Below are 20,034 nucleotides of genomic sequence, written 5' to 3'. Positions count from 1 at the left end.
AATTCTTTTCCCAATTAGATTGTTACAGAATATTGTTGAACACTTCTCATACGTTTATTGACCATTTAGATATTCTATCATTCTGTAATTAAGGTTTATTCAAGTATTTTGCTTTTTTTTTTCTATTGGGTTTTCTTTATTTTTTTCTTGTCAATGTTTGAAGTTCTTTATATTTTCTGGATATGAGTTCTATTTTGATTATAGTTATTGCAAATATCTTCTCACTCTGTGGTTTGCCTTCATACTCTTTGTTTTTAATGGCTTTATTGAGATATAATTCACATGCTGTACAACTCACCAATTTAGAGCAGAGTTCAATGGCTTTTAGTATATCCACAGAGTTGTATGACCATCACCACAGTCATTTAGAACATTATTCATCACTCCCTAAAGAAACCCCACACCTCTTAGTTGTCATTCCCCAATCTGCTCATTACTTCAGTCCTAGGCAACACTGATTTAATTTCAGTCTCTATAAATTTGCCTATTCTGGACATTTCATGTAAATGGAATCACATAATATGTGGTCCTTTGTGACTGGCTTCTTTCACGCAGCATGTTTTCAAGGTTCACCCATGTTGTAACATTTATCAGCATTTCGTTTCTTTTCAAATAGTATTCTATTGTACGGATATACCACATTTTATTTATCCATTCATCAGATGATGGACATTAGGGTTATTCTACTTGTTGACTACTATAAATTATGCTGCTATAAACATTCATGTACAGGTTTTTGTGTGATATATATTTCATTTCATACACACACACACACACACACACACACACATACCCAGGAGTGGAATAGCTGAATCATATGGTAACTCTATGTTTAATCTTTTGAGAAACTGCTGGACTATTTTCCAAAGTGACTGCACCATTTTACATACCTATCACCAATGTATGAAGGTTTCAACTTCTCCAGATTCTCACCAATATTTGTTACTATCTATCTTTTTGATTATAGCTATCCTACTGTGTGTCAGGTGATAGCTCATTGTGATTTTGATTTGCATTTTCCTGATGGCTAATGATGTTGAGCATATTTTCATGTGTTTATTGGCCATTTGTATATCTTCTTTGGAGAAATATCTTATCAGATTCTTTGCCATTTTTACATTGGATTATTTTTATATTGGATTATTTGTCTTTTATTATTAAGTTTTAAGAGTTCTTTATATATTCTGGATACCAGAACCTCCTCAGACATATGATTTGCAAAAATATTCTCCTATTCTGTTGCTTGTCTTTTCACTTTTTAAAAAAAATTAATTTATTTATTTGGTTGCGTGGAGTCTTAGTTGTGGCAGGCAGGCTCCTTAGTTGCAGCATGTGGGCTCCTTAGTTGCAGCTCCAGGGCTCCTTAGTTGCGTTTCGCCAGCTCCTTAGTTGCGGCACGTGGGCTCCTTAGTTGTGGCATGCAAACTTTTAGTTGTGGCATGCATGTGGGATCTAGTTCCCTGGTCAGGGATCGAACCCGGGCCCTCTGCATTGGGAGTGCAGAGTCTTATCCACTGTGCTACCAGGGAAGTCCCCTTTTCACTTTCTTGATGGTGTCCTTAAAAGCATGAATGTGGGCTTCCCTGGTGGCGCAGTGGTTGAGAATCTGCCTGCCAATGCAGGGGACACGGGTTTGAGCCCTGGTCTGGGAAGATCCCACATGCCACGGAGCAACTGGGCCTGTGAGCCACAATTACTGAGCCTGCGCGTCTGGAGCCTGTGCTCCGCAACAAGAGAGGCCGCGATAGTGAGAGGCCCGCGCACCGCGATGAAGAGTGGCCCCCGCTTGCCACAACTAGAGAAAGCCCTCGCATAAGAAACGAAGACCCAACACAGACATAAATAAATAAATAAATAAATAAATAAAAGTTAAAAAAAAACATGAATGTCTTTAATTTTGATGCTTCTTACTCTCTTAATGTCATTTTTTGATGAACAGAATTTATTCATATTCATAAAGTCCAATTTATTAATCTTTTCCTTTGCTGTACTTTCTTTGTGTCCTTTAAAAAATATTTGCTTATCTCAAGATTATAAAGATGTCCTATGGTATCTTCTGGTGCATAGCTGCTGAATGGTAGAAACATAACATGAGCCACAACTGCAAATCATATATGTAATTTAAAATTTTCTGGTAGTCACATTAAAAATAAATAAATAAGTAAACAGGTGAAATTAACTTGAATAATATTTTATTTAACTCAATATAGCAAAATATTATTTCAACATGTAATAAGTATAAAATTTTAATGAGATATTTCACATTCTTTTCTGGTATTAAGTCTTTGAAATATAGTGTGTATTTTATACATAGAGCACAACTCAAATCAGGCTAGCTACATTTCTAGAGCTTGTTAGATACATGTAGCTATTGGCTAAAAGCTTTTTTAAAATAATTAATTAATTAATTAGTTTATTTATTTATTTTTGGCTGCATTAGGTCTTCATTGCTGCATGCAGGCTTTCTTTAGTTGTGTCGAGCGGGGTTACTCTTCCTTGCAGTGCACGGGCTTTTCATTGTGGTGGCTTCTCTTGTTGCGGAGCACGGGCTCTAGGCGCACGGGCTTCAGTAGTTGGGGAGCGTGGGCTCAGTAGTTGTGGCTCACAGGCTCTAGAGTGCAGTCTCAGTAGTTGTGGCGCACAGGCTTAGTTGCTCCGTGGCATGTGGGATCCTCCTGGACCAGGGCTTGAACCCGTGTCCCCTGCATTGGCAGGCAGATTCTTAACCACTGCACCACCATGGAAGCCCTAAAAGCTTTTATGTCTCGCTCTCCACATTTAGATCTATAATCCACTTAAAACAGATTTTTGTGTATTGTATGAGGTAGGAGTTGAGTTTCCTTTCACTTTCCATTTGGGTATGCAGTTGACTCGGCAACATTTCTTGAGAAGACCATCTTTTTCCTTCTGTTCTGCATCTTCATCATAAATCGAATGATCATTCATCTGTTTATCTGTTTCTGGGTTTTTTATTCTGTTCAATTAGTCTGTTTTTTCTTGTGCCAGTGCCACCTGCTGTATTAATTTAGCTTCATTATAAGTCTTAATACTTGGTATTATCAGTGCTTCAACTTTGTTTTTCTTCATGATTGCCTTCGCTATTCTTTGTACTTTTGCCATTTTCCATACAAAATTTAGAACCAGCTTGTCACATTTTGTAAAGCAAAACAAAACAACAATGACCTCTTAAGTGTTTCATTGGCATTGCATTGAATCTATAGATCAATATGGGGAGAATTGACATTTGTAATTCTTTGTTTCTAGTACATAAAGAATAATTAATTTTGTATATTCATCTTATATCCAGCAACATTCCTAAATTTACTTATTTCTATGCATTTTTCTGGATTTTCTATGTACACACACAATCATATTTTCTGTGAATAATGAAAATTTTATTTTTTCTTTTCAATCTTTACCTTTATTGCTTTATTTCAGTTTGGATCTCTAGTATGAGTGGAATAGGAGTGGTAATTATAGGTCATTGTTCCTGGTCTCAGGAAGAGAGCTTTCAATATATTACTATTAAAGAATTGCTGGAGCTTTATCTGATTAAAGAAATTACCTTCTATTCCTAGTTTGCTAAGAGTTTTAAATCATAGATTTGTGATTTCATCAAATTCCTCTTTTCAGATGATCCTGTGACTTGCTCCTTTATTCTGCTATGTGAATTACACTGATTGATTTTTCAAGTGTTAAACCAACTTTGCATTCCTGAATTGGCTGTGATGTAATATACTTTTTTGCACATTGCTGATTAGATTTGCTAATATTTTATTTTAGATTTTATTTAGAATTTTGCATCCATAATCATGAGAGAGATTTGTCTGTCATTATTCTTTCTGGTAAAGTCCTTTTTGTATCAAGGTTATGTAGACCTCATAAAATGAGTTATAAAAGTTCAGTTGACCTTTGAACAATACGGATTTGAAATGCACAGGTCCACTTATATGTGAACTTCTAAAAACAGTAAATACTACAGAACTACATGATCTGTGGTTGGATGAATGTGCAGATGTAGAACCATGGATATGGAGGAACCATGGATGCAGAGGGCTGACTATATGTTATAAGTGAATTTTCAACTGTGTGGAGGATCCATGACCCTAATGCCTGCATTGTTCAAGGATCAACTGTATTCTTTCTTTCTCTTTTTCTTTTGCTCTCTTTTTTTTTTGTTATGCTTTCTTTTTCTATTCTCTGAAAGAGTTTGTATAAGATTAGAGTTATTTATTCAATAAATATTTGGAAACATTTAACATAAGATTCAATTCCCAGTTACAGGAGTATTCAGATTTTCTATTTCTTCTTATATCTATTTTTGGTAAATTATATTCTTCTAAGAATTAGTCCATTTTCAAATTTATTGGCATAGTTTTTCATAGTTTCTTCTCATTATCCTTGTAAATTCTGTAGATTCCATAATTATACTCTCCTTCCAATTTCTGAGACTGGTAATTGATGTTCTCTCTCTGTTTCTCTGAAACAAAGCTTACACATTTCATTAGTTTCTTCCAAGAAAACAAAGTTTGTTTTCTATTTTATTAATTTCTGTTCTTTTTCCTTTTTTCTCCTTTCTTCAGTCTTATTTGCTCTTCTTTTCTAGCTTTTTAAGGATAGATACTTAGATAATTGATATTCTTCTTTTCTAACATATGCACTTAAAGCTATAGCATGTACTCTAATCACAGTTTTTGCTGCATCTTGAAAGTTTTGATATGTCAAATTTTTATTATCTTTTAGCTCAAAATATTTTTAAATTTTTATTTGTGATTTCTTCTTTGACTCTTGGGTTACTTAGAAGTATATTGCTTAATTTTCACACATCTGTGGATTTTCTAGCTATCTTTTGTAACTGATTTCTAGCTTAATTCCACTGCAGTAAGAGAACGTATGATTTCAGTATTTTGAAATATGTTGAGACTTTCCTAATGGCTTAGTGTATGACCAATTTTAGTAAACAATCCATTTGCACTTGAAAAGAATATGGATTCTAGGGTCGTTGAATGCAGTGTCCTATATATGTCAATTAAGTCAAATTTGCTAATAATGCCCTGAGCTTCTTAATTCTTGTGGATTTTTAAACTCTTTGAGTTACGAATAAGGATAGCAGAGTACACCACCCCAAAACGTGCCACTCTGGCAAAGAATTATTTTGAGTTAAAGGCAATTGAAAAGAAGAAAACACAAGAAAAATTCTGTGATCCTCCCACCCACCAGGAAGGACAGAAAGATTCTTAATCAACAGAGACAGCTCTAGACTCTTCTCAGTCTGGAGATGTCACCAGAGGAACCTACATACCAAATCTTACTCCCCGATATATTGACCTTCCCACAGTTTGCCACCCCTAGGAGCTCAAAGTCCCTTTACTTTGTTTTGTCACTGCTTTATAATTTATTGTTCCTTTGTCAAGATGCTATAAAAGCCCAAATTCTAACCACTTCTTTGAGTTACTCATCACTGAGTATTTCTGCATGTATGCATGATACATATCTTAGTAAACTTCTGTTTATTTTTCTTTTGTTAATCTGTGTTCTGTCAGACTAATTTGCAGGGCCCCAGCCAATGAACTTCAGATGGTAGAGGAAAAAACTTTTTTTTCCTCCCCTAAAGTTTTGGTGACCATGAAGGAACAGAAAAGGCTGGGGTACCCTATTTGCTCTGGAAACCACTGATGAGATCCTGGGACAACAGATAAAAGCTGACAAAAGGTAAGAATGCTTTTTTTTTAAAATAAAATATTTATTTATTTATTTATGGCTGTGTCAGGTCTTCGTTGTGGCATGCAGGATCTTCGTTGTGGTGTGTTGGCTTCTCTCTAGTTGTGGCATGTGGGTTTTCTCTCTCTAGTTGTGGCATGCAGGCTTAGTTGCCCTGTGGCATGTGGGATCTTAGTTCCCCAAACAGGGATAGAACCCATGTCCCCTGCGTTGGAAGGCGGATTCTTTACCACTGGACCACCAGGGAAGTCCCCCAAAAGGTAACAATTCTTACCATGTCAGCCTCCTGCATGTCTGTTTGTCATGCCCCTGGTATGACCCACTGACTGGAGACTTGACTGAAAATCTGGAAGCAAGCCTATGATCTGGCTTCACCTTTGCTCACCCATAGTCCTAGAAGCAGTCCTGATCACCCAGGGACCCAGGATGAACCATGCCAATTGGCACCTCTAGTAACAGGTGTGTCAACCACAGACTTGACTGTAGGCAGCCTTATGACACAGCTCTGGTCCCACTCTACCATAGTCCAGAGGCAGTCCTGCCAGCCTAGGAACCTAACCAGGGATCTAGCAGAAGCCTGGCCAGGCTAAACCCATTCATGCCCCTGGTAACAGGCCTGCCTTCTGTGGACCTGACTATGGACCTGGAAGTGGCCCTGTGACCTGGCCTTGATCCAGCTCAACCATGGTCCCAGAAACATTCCCATAAGCCTTGGGATCTGATAAGAACCACTCCTGCCTGTGCCACTGGTAATAAGCCCACTAACCAGACCCAACTGCAGACCCAGCAGCAGCTACATGACCCAGCTCCAGCCTGGCCTTACCACCATCCTGGAGGCAGTCTTGTCAATTCAGGGACCCAGCAGGAGAAGGTCTTTACCTGCCAAAACCAGTCTGTAGAGACTTGAAGAGATATCTGTTCCTTCAAATGCACAGACACAAATGCAAGTCTACAAGTATCACAAAAAATCAGTTAATCATGGCAAAACAAAAGGAAGCTAATAAAGTTCTACTAACTGATTCTAAAGAAATGGAGATCTATGAACTGCTTGACAAAGAACAGGTCATTTGAAATTATTCAGTCAGAGGAACAAAAACGAAAAAGAATGCAAAAGAGTGAAGAGCACATTCAGGACTTATGGGATGCCATCAAGTGAAATAACATAAGCATTATGGAAGCCCCAGGGGAGAAGAGAGAGCGAGAAAGGGGCAGAAAGCTTATTTAAAGAAATAATGGCTGAGAAATCCCCAAATCTAGGCAGGAAAAAGGACATCTTGATTCGTGAAGTCTAAATGTTCACAAATAGATTGAATCCAAAGGGGTCTACACTGAGACACACTATCATTAAATTATCAGAAGTCAAAAACAAAGAGAGAATTTGGAAAGCAGCAGGAGGAAAGTAACTTGTCACATACAAGGGAGCCCCCATAAGTTACAGTACCCAAGGCAGTGTGGTGTCAGTGAAACAAGACACAAATACCTCAGTGAAACAGAATAGCGAGCCCACAAATAGACCCACATAAATATAGTCAACTGATTTTTGACAAAGGAGCAAAGGCAATACAGTGGAGCAAAGATAGTCTTTTCAACAAAGGATACTGGAACAACTGGACATCTACATGCAAAAAAATGACTCTAGACCCAGATTTTATGCCTTTCATAAAAATTAACCCCAAATGGATCACAGACCTAAATGTAAAATGCAAAACTATAAAACTCCTAGAAGATAACATAAGAGAAAACCTAGATGATCTTGGATGGTGATGGCTTTTTAGATAAAACTCCAAAGACACGATCCATGAAAGAAAGAATTGATAAGCTGGACTTCATTAAACTTAAAAATTTCTACTCTGTGAAAGACAATGTCAAGAATGAGAAGACTAACCTCAAACTGGGAGAAAATATTTGCAAAATCACATCTGATAAAGGACTGTTATCCAAAATATACGAAGAACTCTTAAAAATCAGCAATAAGGAAACAAACAACCCAATTTAAAAATGGCCAAAAATCTTACAGACACTTCACCAGAGAAGACATACAGATGGCAAATAAGCACATGAAAATATTCTCCACATCATATGTCATCCAAAAAAATGCAAACTGAAACAACGAGACACTACCACACACCTAGTAGAATCGCCAAAATACAGGGCACTGACAACACCAAGTGCTGGTGAGGATGTGGAGCAACAGGAACTCCCATTCATTGCTGGTGGAACACAAAATTGTACAGCCACTTTGGGAGACAGTTTGTCAGTTTCTTACAAAAATAAGCGTACTCTTATTGTATGCTCTAGTAAGTATGTTCCTTGGTATTTACCCAAAGGAGTTGAAAAATTATGTCCATACAAAAAACATGCACAAGGATGTTTATAGCAGCTTTATTCATAATTGTCAAAACCTGGAAGCAACCAAGATGTCTTTCACTAGGTGAATGGATAGATAAACCGTGGTACATCTAGACAATGGAATGTTATTTAGCACTAACGTAAATGAGATATTTCGCCATGAAAAGACGTGGAAGAAATTTAAATGTGATAGGGCTCAGGGGCATGCTACCCCAAAATATGGCACTTTGGCATATATTAACTATTTTAAGATGAAGGAGTTTGAGAAAATGATGGAAACAGGAAGGTCACTTTGTTTTGTCTTTTTTAAAAAAATTATTTAATTCTTTATTATTTAATTAATTATTTATTTATTTTTGGCTGCGTTGGGTCTTCGTTGCTGCTCGGGGGCTTTCTCTAGTTGCGGCGGGGTGGGGGCTACTCTTCGTTGCGGTGCGCGGGCTTCTCATTGCAGTGGCTTCTCTTGTTGCAGAGCACAGGCTCTAGGCACGTGGGCTCTAAAGCGCAGGCTCAGTAGTTGTGGCGCAAGGGCTTAGTTGCTCCGCGGCATGTGGGATCTTCCTGGACCAGGGCTCGAACCCATATCCCCTGCATTGGCAGGTGGATTCTTAACCACTGCACCACCAGGGAAGTCCCCAGGAAGGTCACTTTGACCTCCTCCCCCACTTGCTTTTCTTCCCTGAAATATGTCACAAAACCCTCATGAAAGAGGTGCCTTCCCTATACCCAGAGGAAAGGAGCATCCTTATCTCTGAAGACAAACGGAAGCCAAGAGGAATCCTAAGAAACAGGCCTTGCTAAGTTTCCCCTAGTTTACTGCAATTACCTTATACTCCTTAATCTAGCATATTCCTCCACAAGTGATTACTCTGCTCCGAAACTTGCATAAAAACACACGGGTCTTCATTTACTTATTAAGGCTCATGTGTCATGTAAAACTTATATTAAAGAAATGTGTATGCTTTTCTCCTGTTAATCTATCTTTGTCAGTCTAGTTTTCAGATCCAGCCAGGGACCCTAAGAAGGTTGAGGGATACCTTTTACTCCCCAACAAATGCGTACTACTAAGTGAAAGAAGCCAATCTGAAAAGGCTATATACTGAATGATTCCAACTATATGACATTCTGGAAAAGGCAAAACTATGGAGACAGAAAGAAGATCAGTGGTTACCAGGGATTTGGAGCGAGGGATGAATAGGTAGAGCACAAAGGATTTTTAGGGCAGGGAAACTCTTCTGATGTAGTGGTGGATACATATCATTATACATTTGTCCCAACCCACAGAATGTACAACACCAAAGTGAATTCTAATGTAAACCATGGACTTTGGATGATAATGATGTGTAGGTTTATCAATTGTAACAAATGCACCCTTCAGGTGGGAGATGCTGATAGTGGAGAAGGCTATGCCTGTGTGGGTACAGGGGGTATATTGGAAATCTCTGTGCTTTCCCACTTAATTTTGCTGTGAATCTAAAACTGCCCTAAAAAATAAAGTGCACAATTTTTTTTTTTAATGACTCAAAATCTCCTCACCAACCACAGAATCATTCTTATTTATGTCAGGACACCTTCAGATTCTGTAAAAAGCCAGGACATTGGAAAAATAATTGTCCTATAATTAAGAAGAAAAGGAGGGGGGGAATTAAATAGTGATTGCCCTAGATTTCTGATAATAGGCAAATGGGACCCCTGAATTCCTTTTTAGAGGAAACCTACATCCTTTCTCTGTCCCTTTGAGATATAAATCTTACTGTATCTTTGAAATGTAAGCATCCTAGGAGATAACTCTTAGCTAACAGAGCCATCTGAGACTAAAAGAAATAAAAGAGGGAAAAAGAGGCTTTTTGGAAACAAACTGATACTTGCTGTTTCCAAAGAGTCACCGCTGGCCCTAAATTTAGGCCACACTCTCCATAATACTACATATCAGGGCAAATAAAAATCGTAAGGTTCTTCTCCAGGAATACTGGTAAAAAGCTTTAGCCCTCATGAGCAGGTAACTTTAACTTGTTCTACCTGCCAGAAACATAATTCAGATTAAGAAAAAATAAGTCAAGAATGAGAATCACTCATAAAAATTAGTGAAATTTATGTTCCTGTGTTTATACCTAACTTGTGGCTGACAGAGAGAGAGAGAATATCTCATGGGGTCAAGCTGGCTAAAATTGAATGGTTTTATTGTAAGGGTTAAATGAGCTTTAATAGCAATAGTGTACCAATGCAGAAGTAGAATTTTGTTTTCTTTCTCTGTTACAAGGTTACAGGTTTCTTGGATTATTGGTCTGTTCTTAATGAGAGATTGTAAAAGGGTTTTGTTTTTGTTTTTTTAATCTGATGAATAATTTTCCTAGGAAATATAGATTCGCTGTCTTATCAAGATAATTTCCTGTGCTTCTTGTTGACTTCATTAGGTCTTTGATTAGTTATGAAAACCGAAACTTCTCAGTATTAAAAGAGCTAAGGTATTTTTTTTCTCAAGTATGTTACTTCCTATATTTGCCTTTGAAATCTTTTATTATCACATTGGTAAATGAATAAGTAAGTATTCTTTCATAGTGATCTGTGATCAAGTGCTCAAACCTTTTGGCATTTTTGACAAACTTTACAAAATCAAATTCTAAATAAAGTCTTTTTGACTTCAAACTAACTTTGAGATTTCCCAGAAGGCTCCTGAAACATCTCAAAGGATTTGTTTTCTCACCTGGTAAAAAGAGAGATGTTAAATTGATTGGATTTATTTTATATGTTTAATTGCATGGGCGGCACTGTAAAAAAAAAAAAGATGTTTAATATTCTTTAGGTTATATTTGTATGGATATATGTTATTAACATAAATGTTTCAGCAATTGTATAAAACTCCTAGAAATCCCTTAATGTCCTTACTGTCTATGTAATCAGTCATAATTCCAGTTATTGTCTTAAAATGTTGTATGCCACAGAAGTAACAAAATTTCCTTATCAATTGCGTTATAATGAACTCTCATTATATCTTTAACCATGGCTTTTTACGTCTTTTGTTATTCATAGACAATTATTGTTTTACTTTGATGTTCTCCTGAAATCTTTTACAATCAGCTACAATCCAAAAGTACTTAATCCTCAAAGAGATTCATAGAAAAGACTCTGACAAATACTCTGGAACACAGGTTTCTGATAACTTTAAGATTATACCACTGGATTGGGTAAGAGTTTCCAGAGCTCTAGTAAAGAAACTGATGGGTTCATGAAACTGCGAACTCAAGATCAAGCAGAACAAAAATTAACTATATAGGACAGAATAAACTGATGAGGATGATTATAAAATTTTTATGGCATTTTTGTTTAAAACTTTGCTAGTTCTCTAATGTTTGATTTTCTAGATATAAGGGACACTTTTTCTCTTTTCTCATAAGCTATTTATAACTTATAGCAATTCAATAAATTATACCATTGTAAGCAGAAATAAAACATTAATTTTTTGGGACTTCCCTGGTGGCGCAGTGGTTAAGAATCCACCTGCCAATGCAGGAGACACGGGTTTGAGCCCTGTTTTGGGAAGATCCCACATGCTGTGGAGCAACTAAGCCCGTGCGCCACAACTACTGAGCCTGAGCTCTAGAGCCTGTGAGCTACAACTACTGAGCCCGCGAGCCACAACTACTGAAACCTGCGCACCTAGACCCCCGTGCGGCACAACAAGAGAAGCCACCGCAATGAGAAGCCGGCACACCACAAGGAAGAGTAGCCTCTGCTCGCCACAACTAGAGGAAGCCCATGCGCAGCAACGAAGATCCAATGCAGCCAAAAATAAAAATTAATTAATTAATTAATTAAAAAATAAAAGACAGAAAAAAACCCCATTAATTTTTCTCCCAATCTGCTATAGATTGAATGTCTGTGTTCCCTCCAAATTCCTTTGTTGAAATCTAATTCCCAATGTTACGGTATTTGGAGGTGGGAGTCTTTGGGAGGTGATTGGGTCATGTGGGTGGAGCCCTCAAGAATGGGACTACTGCCCTATAAAAAGAGAGTCCAGAGAGCTCTCTCACTTCTTCTGTCATGTGAGCACACATGAGAAGACAGTTGTCTGTGAACCAGGAAGTGGGTTCTCACCAGACACCGAACCTGCTGGCAACTGGATCTTGGACTTTCCAGCCTCCAGAAGTATGAGAAATAACATTTCTGTTGTTTGTAAGCCACCCAGTCTATAGTATTCTGTTATAGCATTCTGACCAGCCTAAGATGCTACCTGATCCCTCCAGAATTCAGACATTCTTATTGAGCCTTGTAGCCAGTATGTTGTGGCAACAGGGAAGCTGTAGGATTTCCAAGGCTAAGTCAGAAGAAGCGTTGCAATTTCTGCCTTGTTCTCTTAAAACGCTCTCTGTTGAAGCCCTTAGACACCATGTAAAATCTGACTATCCTGCTGGGAAGACTATGTGGAGGGAACCTGGAGAGTAGCTGGAGAGGTAGAAAGGCCAAACTGAGCCCACCCTTTCAGCTATTCTCCCCAAGGCACGAGGCATGTGAATGAAGCCCTCCTAGACCTTCCAGCCTAGCCCAGTTGCCACCTGAATACCACCCAGTGACCCTTGTCAATGCCATGTGGAAGCTAAAGAATGTCTTACTCAAATTCTTTTCTTTTTTTTGGCCACGCCACGTGGCTTGCAGGATCTTAGTTCACCAACCAGGGATTGAACCTGGGCCACGGTCAAATTCTTGACCCAGATACTGTAAGATCTATTTCAGGGTTTTTTGCTTTAAGTCGCTAAGTTTCATGGTAGTTTGTTATGCAGCAATAGCTAGCTGGAACAATATTAATACATGTCAAATACCAAATTCTATTTCTTTAGTTTGTTTTATTTCAGGTGCATAACATTTAGATTTTCTTCCTCTAGTGGTTTGTGCAAAGTCTTTTCTATTTTACCTTCTGTTTCTCTGTCCTTTCAGGCACCCACTCTAGTTATATACTCTTCCAATCTACCAACTACATTTATTAAGATACATGTCTGGGGGACTTCCCTGGTGGCACAGTGGTTGGGAGTCCACCTGCCAGTGCAGGGGACACGGGTTCGAGCCCTGGTCCTGGAGGATCCCACATGCCGCGGAGCAGCTGGGCCCGTGCACCACAACTACTGAGCCTGTGCTCTGGAGCCCGCAATCCACAACTAGTGAGCCTGCGAGCTGCAACTGTTGGGGTCTGTGCGCCTGGAGCGCGTGTTCTGCAACAAGAGAGGCCGCCACAGTGAGAGGCCCGTGCACCGCAGAGAGGAGTGGTCCCAGCTCGCCGCAACTAGAGAAAGCCCGCACACAGCAACGAAGACCTAACGCAGCCAAAAATAAGTAAATAAATAAATCCTGTTTAAAAAAATATTTATATATAAAAAAAGATACAGGGCTTCCCTGGTGGCGCAGTGGTTGAGAGTCTGCCTGCTAATGCAGGGGACACGGGTTCGGGCCCTGGTCTGGGAGGATCCCACATGCCGCGGAGCAACTAGGCCCGTGAGCCACAACTACTGAGCCTGCGCGTCTGGAGCCTGTGCTCCGCAACGAAAGGCCACGATAGTGAGGCCCGTGCACCGCGATGAAGAGTGGCCCCCACTTGCCACAGCTAGAGGAAGCCCTGGCGCAGAAATGAAGACCCAACACGGCCAAAAATAAATAAATAAAAATAAATAATAATTAAAAAAAGAAAAAAAAAACTTAAAAAAAAAAAAGATACATGTCTGGTCTTGAAAATATGTGATGTCCTATTTTTTGTACATACATTTATTTATTTATTTATTTATTTGAAGTATATTTGATTTACAACGTTGTGTTAGTTTCAGGTGTACAGCACAGCGATTCGGTTATGTATATGTATACACTCTTTTTCAGATTCTTTTCCCTTATAGGTTATTACACGTACATACTTTTAAATTTACATGATTGATATTGTATTATAAATGGTGTCCTGTTTTTTACTTTTTTACACTCAACTTGTAAGTTTCTGAGATCTCACCATGTTGCTTCGTGGAATCTAGGTCTTTTTCCCTGAGTGTTGCACAGCATTCCATCCAAAACCTAGCCCTCCATTCCTCATCTACTCTGTTCGTGTTGGATCTAGCTGGCTTCCAGGTCCTTGTTATGACACACAAGGTTGTTGTAAACCTTATAAACCTTTGCAAGACAGTTTTTGAGGAGGTGTGGAGGGGAGGGTGTATCCTCAAGAGAGGGATTGCTGTGTTGTAGGGAGTGTGTGTTCTTTTTTTCTTTCCCCCAGTGGTTCACACATTTATAAAATGTGGTTCACATTTTATTTATTTTTATTTTTTTAAACTTTTAATTTTATATTGGACTATAGTTGATTAACAATATCATGATAGTTTCAGGTGTACAACAAAGTGATTCAGTTATGCATATACATGTATCTATTCTTTTTCAAATTCTTTTCCCATTTAGGTTGTTAAATAATATTGAGCAGAGTTCCCTGTGCTGTACAGTAGGTCCTTGTTGGTTATCCATTTAAAATATAGAAGTGTGTACATGTCAATCCCAAACTCTCTAACTATCCCTTTCCCCAGGAATGTGTATTCTTAATTTCACTAAGTACTGTCAGACTACTCTCCAGACAGCTGCACCACTTTAGTCATACCAGCAAGACCCGAGGGCTCTTCATTCCCCCATATTCTCCAGAACTTGTGAACATCTAACTCTTGATTTTAGTAAAGTGGTATCCGTTGTTTTGATTTGCATTCTTCTCATTACTGTTGAGCTCGAACATCCCTTCATGTGCTTACTAGCCAGGTGTGTTTCCCTTTCAGTGCATTATCTAGCAAATCTTTTGCTCATTTTAAAAATTGAGTTTCCTGTCTTTTTCTTGCTGATCTGCAATTCTTGAATGTTCTAGCTATGACTCTGTTCTTGGCTTTGCACAGATTTTTCTCAGACTGTCATTAGTCTGCTCACTTTGTCTACAGGGCATTTTATTGAATTCAAATCTTTAAATGGTCAAATCTATTGATTTTTTTTTTTTTGCCTTTATAATTTTAAAAATCTTGTTTAAGAGCCCTCCCCAAGGTTATAAAGCTATTCTTCTGTTTTATTCTGATAGTTTTTACCCCTGAACCTTGCCACCAGGCCTCTAGGACTCAGGGTCTCTCATCAGCAAACTCCTTTGTTTCAAGCATCATCACCTTTGCTATGAATATTCCCTTCACATTTACCTTCTTGCTCTAAACAAATCCTGGCTCTTCCCAGGAATGCTGCTGAACCCAAGGCTACTGATTAGACTCTGGAGCACATTAGAAAAAGGCATTCCCTCTGGGTAACAAGAGGCCCCAGGCACAGAAGTGGTGAGGGGAGTGTGGACTGGATTTTATTTTTTTTCCTGCTTGTTCTCTTTTTTTTTTTTTTCTGCTTGCTCTCTCTCTTTTTTTTTAAACATTAAGTATTTTTTAAATTAATTAATTAATTAATTGGCTGCGTTGGGTCTTCGTTGCTGCGCGGGCTTTCTCTAGTTGCGGCGAGCAGGGGCTACTCTTCCTTGTGGTGCGCGGGCTTCTCACTGCGGTGCCTTCTCTTGTTGCAGAGCACGGGCTCTAGGGCGCACGGGCTTCAGTAGTTGCGGCATGCAGGCTTTAGTAGTTGTGGCTTGTGGGCTCTAGAGCGCAGGCTCAGTAGCTGTGGTGCATGGGATTAGTTGCTCCACAGCATGTGGGATATTCCCGGACCAGGGCTCAAACCCGTGTCCCCTGCATCGGCAGGCGGATTCTTAACCACTGCGTCACCAGGGAAGTCCCAATTTTTTGACAATCTTATGCTTTGGAGATTTTGGACAAAAACAATACTGACTTCTTAATTTATCCAAAGACTTGTGAATAATTGGAATTCAATAGACTTTTGCCTGTGATAAAGATAAATAATGTCATAGATAAATGTATACATTAAATTTTAAAAATCAGTCTGTATCTGGCTATACAACCTAAAACACGAAAGGAGAATTTAGTCTCTACCTCTAATGTGTGTATTTCTCTATATTCCAACCTTTATTACTCATATAAAACTCTATCAACAAATATGTATTCTCCCTAATATGTCCCTAAGGATATATTGACTCCTTTTCTTTTTAAAATAACCAGTATTGTGTCACAGTGATGCTAATAATGAAAATCATCTAGACCTCTACACCCTAAATCAGTACTATATTATTTGAACCTAAAAGAAAAGGAAAAATGATTCATGGCCACAGCACAATCCCTGTGTGAGATCTGACTCTGTATTTTTGTCTAATTGTCAAATAAACTGGTTCTTCCTAAACCCAAAATGTTATCAGGGTCTAGCAAAAGAATTAATGTGTTACTGGTTTGATCTTATAATTTTCCCATGTAAGATTTAATTTTGTTTTAAAATTAAGGGTTTTAAAACTCCAAGTACAATCATAATTCAATATTGTTTGCTATAACAATCTCTCTCATACATATGCATATATATGTGTGTGTTTATATATATATATACACATATATATGTAGAGAAAGAGAATAAACTTGTTTTGCATTTTTCTCTTCCCATTTTCTGAAAAATTAATTTAAAAATTTCTGTCATAAACCACATTCATTTGCAAAGTTTAATATGCTATTTTTTTTTAACATCTTTATTGGAGTATAATTGCTCTACAATGGTGTGTTAGCTTCTGCTTTATAACAAAGTGAATCAGCCATACATATACACACATCCCCATATCTCTTCCCTCTTGTGTCTCCCTCCCTCCCACCCTCCCTATCCCACCCCTCTAGGTGGTCACAAAGCACCGAGCTGATCTCCCTGTGTTATGTGGCTGCTTCCCACTAGCTATCTGTTTTACATTTGGTGGTGCATATATGTCCATGCCACTCTCTCACTGCATCTCTTGCTTACCCTTCCCCTCCCCGTGTCCTCAAGTCCATTCTCTAGTAGGTCTGCGTCTTTATTCCCGTCCTGCCCCTAGGTTCTTCATAACCTTTTTTTTTTTTTAGATTCCATATATATGTGTTAACATACGGTATTTGTTTTTCTCTTTCTGACTTACTTCACTCAGTATGACAGACCCTAGGTCCATCCACCTCACTACAAATAACTCAATTTCGTTTCTTTTTATGGCTGAGTAATATTCCATTGTATATATTAATATGCTATGTTTTACATGTGTGATGGTATACACATATATGTGGATCAGGACTAAAAACAAACAAACAAAAACCCCTGATAGTTCAGAAGGGGTGCGGGGAGACAAATGTAAAATTTACACTTCTGAACAGTACACGAATATAGATTGTCTAATAATTCTTTTGTAGGAACTTTGCACATGTAACCAGCATTGAACCAGAGAGAGGTTGATCCAAACTCTTGTTCATGATGGCCCATGTTTTCCACCCATCTCATACAGAAGATTTCTCTTCAGGTTAGCAACGAAACACATCTGCCAAATAAGGATAAGTAGCAGAAGGCCTCTACTAGGTATAAATTGTAAGTTATTAGAACACTATCACATCTAATTTGAAAATAAATGTAAACAATTGGATCAAGCTATACAGGTGTTTATACAATCACAGCAGAATCAGAAATTATTACAAATACCTGTCACCTGGTAGTTCTAGTCACCATATGGCTACAGAGAACAATTCACTAGTTATATTATCAGGGCTGATATTATATTTTATCTCAGGAGAAAACAAACAAGTAATTATAGTCTTAGTCAAGATTTTTAGCTCAGGCTCATCACTTTATAAAATGAAAAGAGCAACAAATTTAAACACTGACAACAAAAGACTTTTGAAAGACCCATCCCCCAGCCAGATGTACTTGTCCATGGATGGGATCAGGGCCACAAACATTACTAGCCAAATTATAAAGCGAATCTGCATCACTTGGAATTAGTGGGACCCTTGGAGTACAAGATAGGATTTTGAAGAATAAACTGAACAAATTTTGCACAGAAACCTAATTCAGATGGTCAGATGCTTTGTCACTCTACTGTCAACAAAAAGATGGAACTCTCCCTCTGCAGAATCAGGACAAATCCCTTGTATATTGTCTGCAGAGATTTATCGAATGTAACCATACTCATTGATCTATTGAAAACATCCTTGCATGTGTTTCTGAACACACTGAAAGTTTTTTTTTTTATTAATTTTTTATTTTTGGCTTTGTTGGGTCTTCATTGCTGCGCGTGGGCTTTCTCTGGTTGGGGTGAACGGGGGCTACTCTTATTTGCAATGTGCGGGCCTATCATTGTGGTGGCTTCTCTTGTTGCAGAGCACGGGCTCTAGGCACGCAGGCTTCAGTAGTTGTGGTACACGGGCTCAGTAGTTGTGGCTCGTGGGCTTAGTTGCTCCACAGCATGTGGGATCTTCCCAGACCAGGGATCGAACCCATGTCCCCTGCATTGGCAAGCGGATTCTTAACCACTGCGCCACCAGGGAAGTACCACTGAAAGGTTTTTACCTGGATGTATTGATTATATTTGAACATGACTATATTCACAAGAATCTTAAACCACCCCATGAGACCCCCTCTGTGAAACACAACATTCCTCAAAACAATGCTATAAATATATTCACCGTGCATGTATTTTCTTATGCCAAAATATGGAACGGATAAGCCAGAAAATAAATAAACTGATTACCTACAGGAGAGGAAGGGAACAGGGTGGAAGGGACAAGGGGAGAAGCAGTACTTTTCTGAATATATGTACGTTGTTTTGTAGATTTGACTCTAGAATTATGCGAATGTTTAACATAAGAGTAAAACAGGACTTCCCTGGTGGCACAGTGGTTAAGAATCCTCCTGCCATTTGCAAATGAAGCAACTGACAAAGGATTAATCTCCAAAATTTACAAGCAGCTCATGCAGCTCAATATCAAAAAAAAAAAAACCCAACCTAATCCAAAAATGGGCAGAAGACCTAAACAGACATTTCTCCAAAGAAGATATACAGATTGCCAACAAACACATGAAAGGATGCTCAACAACACTAATCCTTAGCAAATCAAAACTACAATGAGGTATCACCTCACACCAGTCAGAATGGCCATCATCAAAAAATCTACAAACAATAAATGCCAGAGAGCGTGTGGAGAAAAGGGAACTCTCTTGCACTGTTGTTGGGAATGTAAATTGACACAGCCACTATGGAGAACAGTATGGAAGTTCCTTAAAAAACTAAAAATAGAACTACCATACCACCCAGCAATCCCACTGCTGGGCATATACCCTAAGAAAACCATAATTCAAAAGGAGTCATATACCACAATGTTCATTGCAGTTCTGTTTACAATAGCCAGGACATGGTAGCAACCTAAGTGTCTGTCGACAGATGAATGGATAAAGAAGATGTGGCACATATATACAATGGAATATTACTCATCCCTAAAAAGAAACAAAATTGAGTTATTTGTAGTGAGGTGGATGGACCTAGAGTCTGTCATACAGAGTGAAGTAAGTCAGAAAGAGAAAAACAAATACCGTATGCTAACACATATATACGGAATCTAAAAAAAAAAAAAAAAAGGTTCTGAAGAACTTAGGGGCAGGACAGGAATAAAGACGCAGACGTAGAGAATGGACTCGAGGACATGGGGAGGGGAAGGGTAAGCTGTAAGCTGGGACAAAGTGAGAGAGTGGCATGGACATATATACACCACCAAATGTAAAATAGATAGCTAGTGGGAAGCAGCAGCATAGCACAGGGAGATCAGCTAGGTGCTTTGTGACCACCTAGAGGGGTGGGATAAGGAGGGTGGAAGGGAGACACAAGATGGAGGGGATATGGGGATATACGTATGCATATAGCTGATTCACTTTGTTATAAAGCAGAAACTAACACACCATTGTAGAGCAATTATACTCCAATAAAGATGTTTAAAAAAAAAAGGGAAAAAAAGAATCCGCCTGACAGTGCAGGGGACATGGGTTCCATCCCTAGTCTGGGAAGACCCCACATGCTGTGGAGCAACTAAGCCTGTG

The 20,034-nt window shown here is 38.6% G+C and overlaps 1 long non-coding RNA gene across 1 annotated transcript in view; it reads right to left on the bottom strand.

Moving 5' to 3' along the window:
- Nucleotides 1-20,034, bottom strand: part of LOC309626981 — a 57,638-nt gene that overhangs the window by 10,572 nt on the left and 27,032 nt on the right. The window lies entirely within an intron of this gene.

The sequence above is a fragment of the Balaenoptera borealis genome (assembly GCF_965194805.1).
Source record: "Balaenoptera borealis genome assembly, chromosome: 3".
NCBI lineage: Eukaryota > Metazoa > Chordata > Mammalia > Artiodactyla > Balaenopteridae > Balaenoptera > Balaenoptera borealis.
This window is presented reverse-complemented; position numbering and strand designations above follow the sequence as displayed.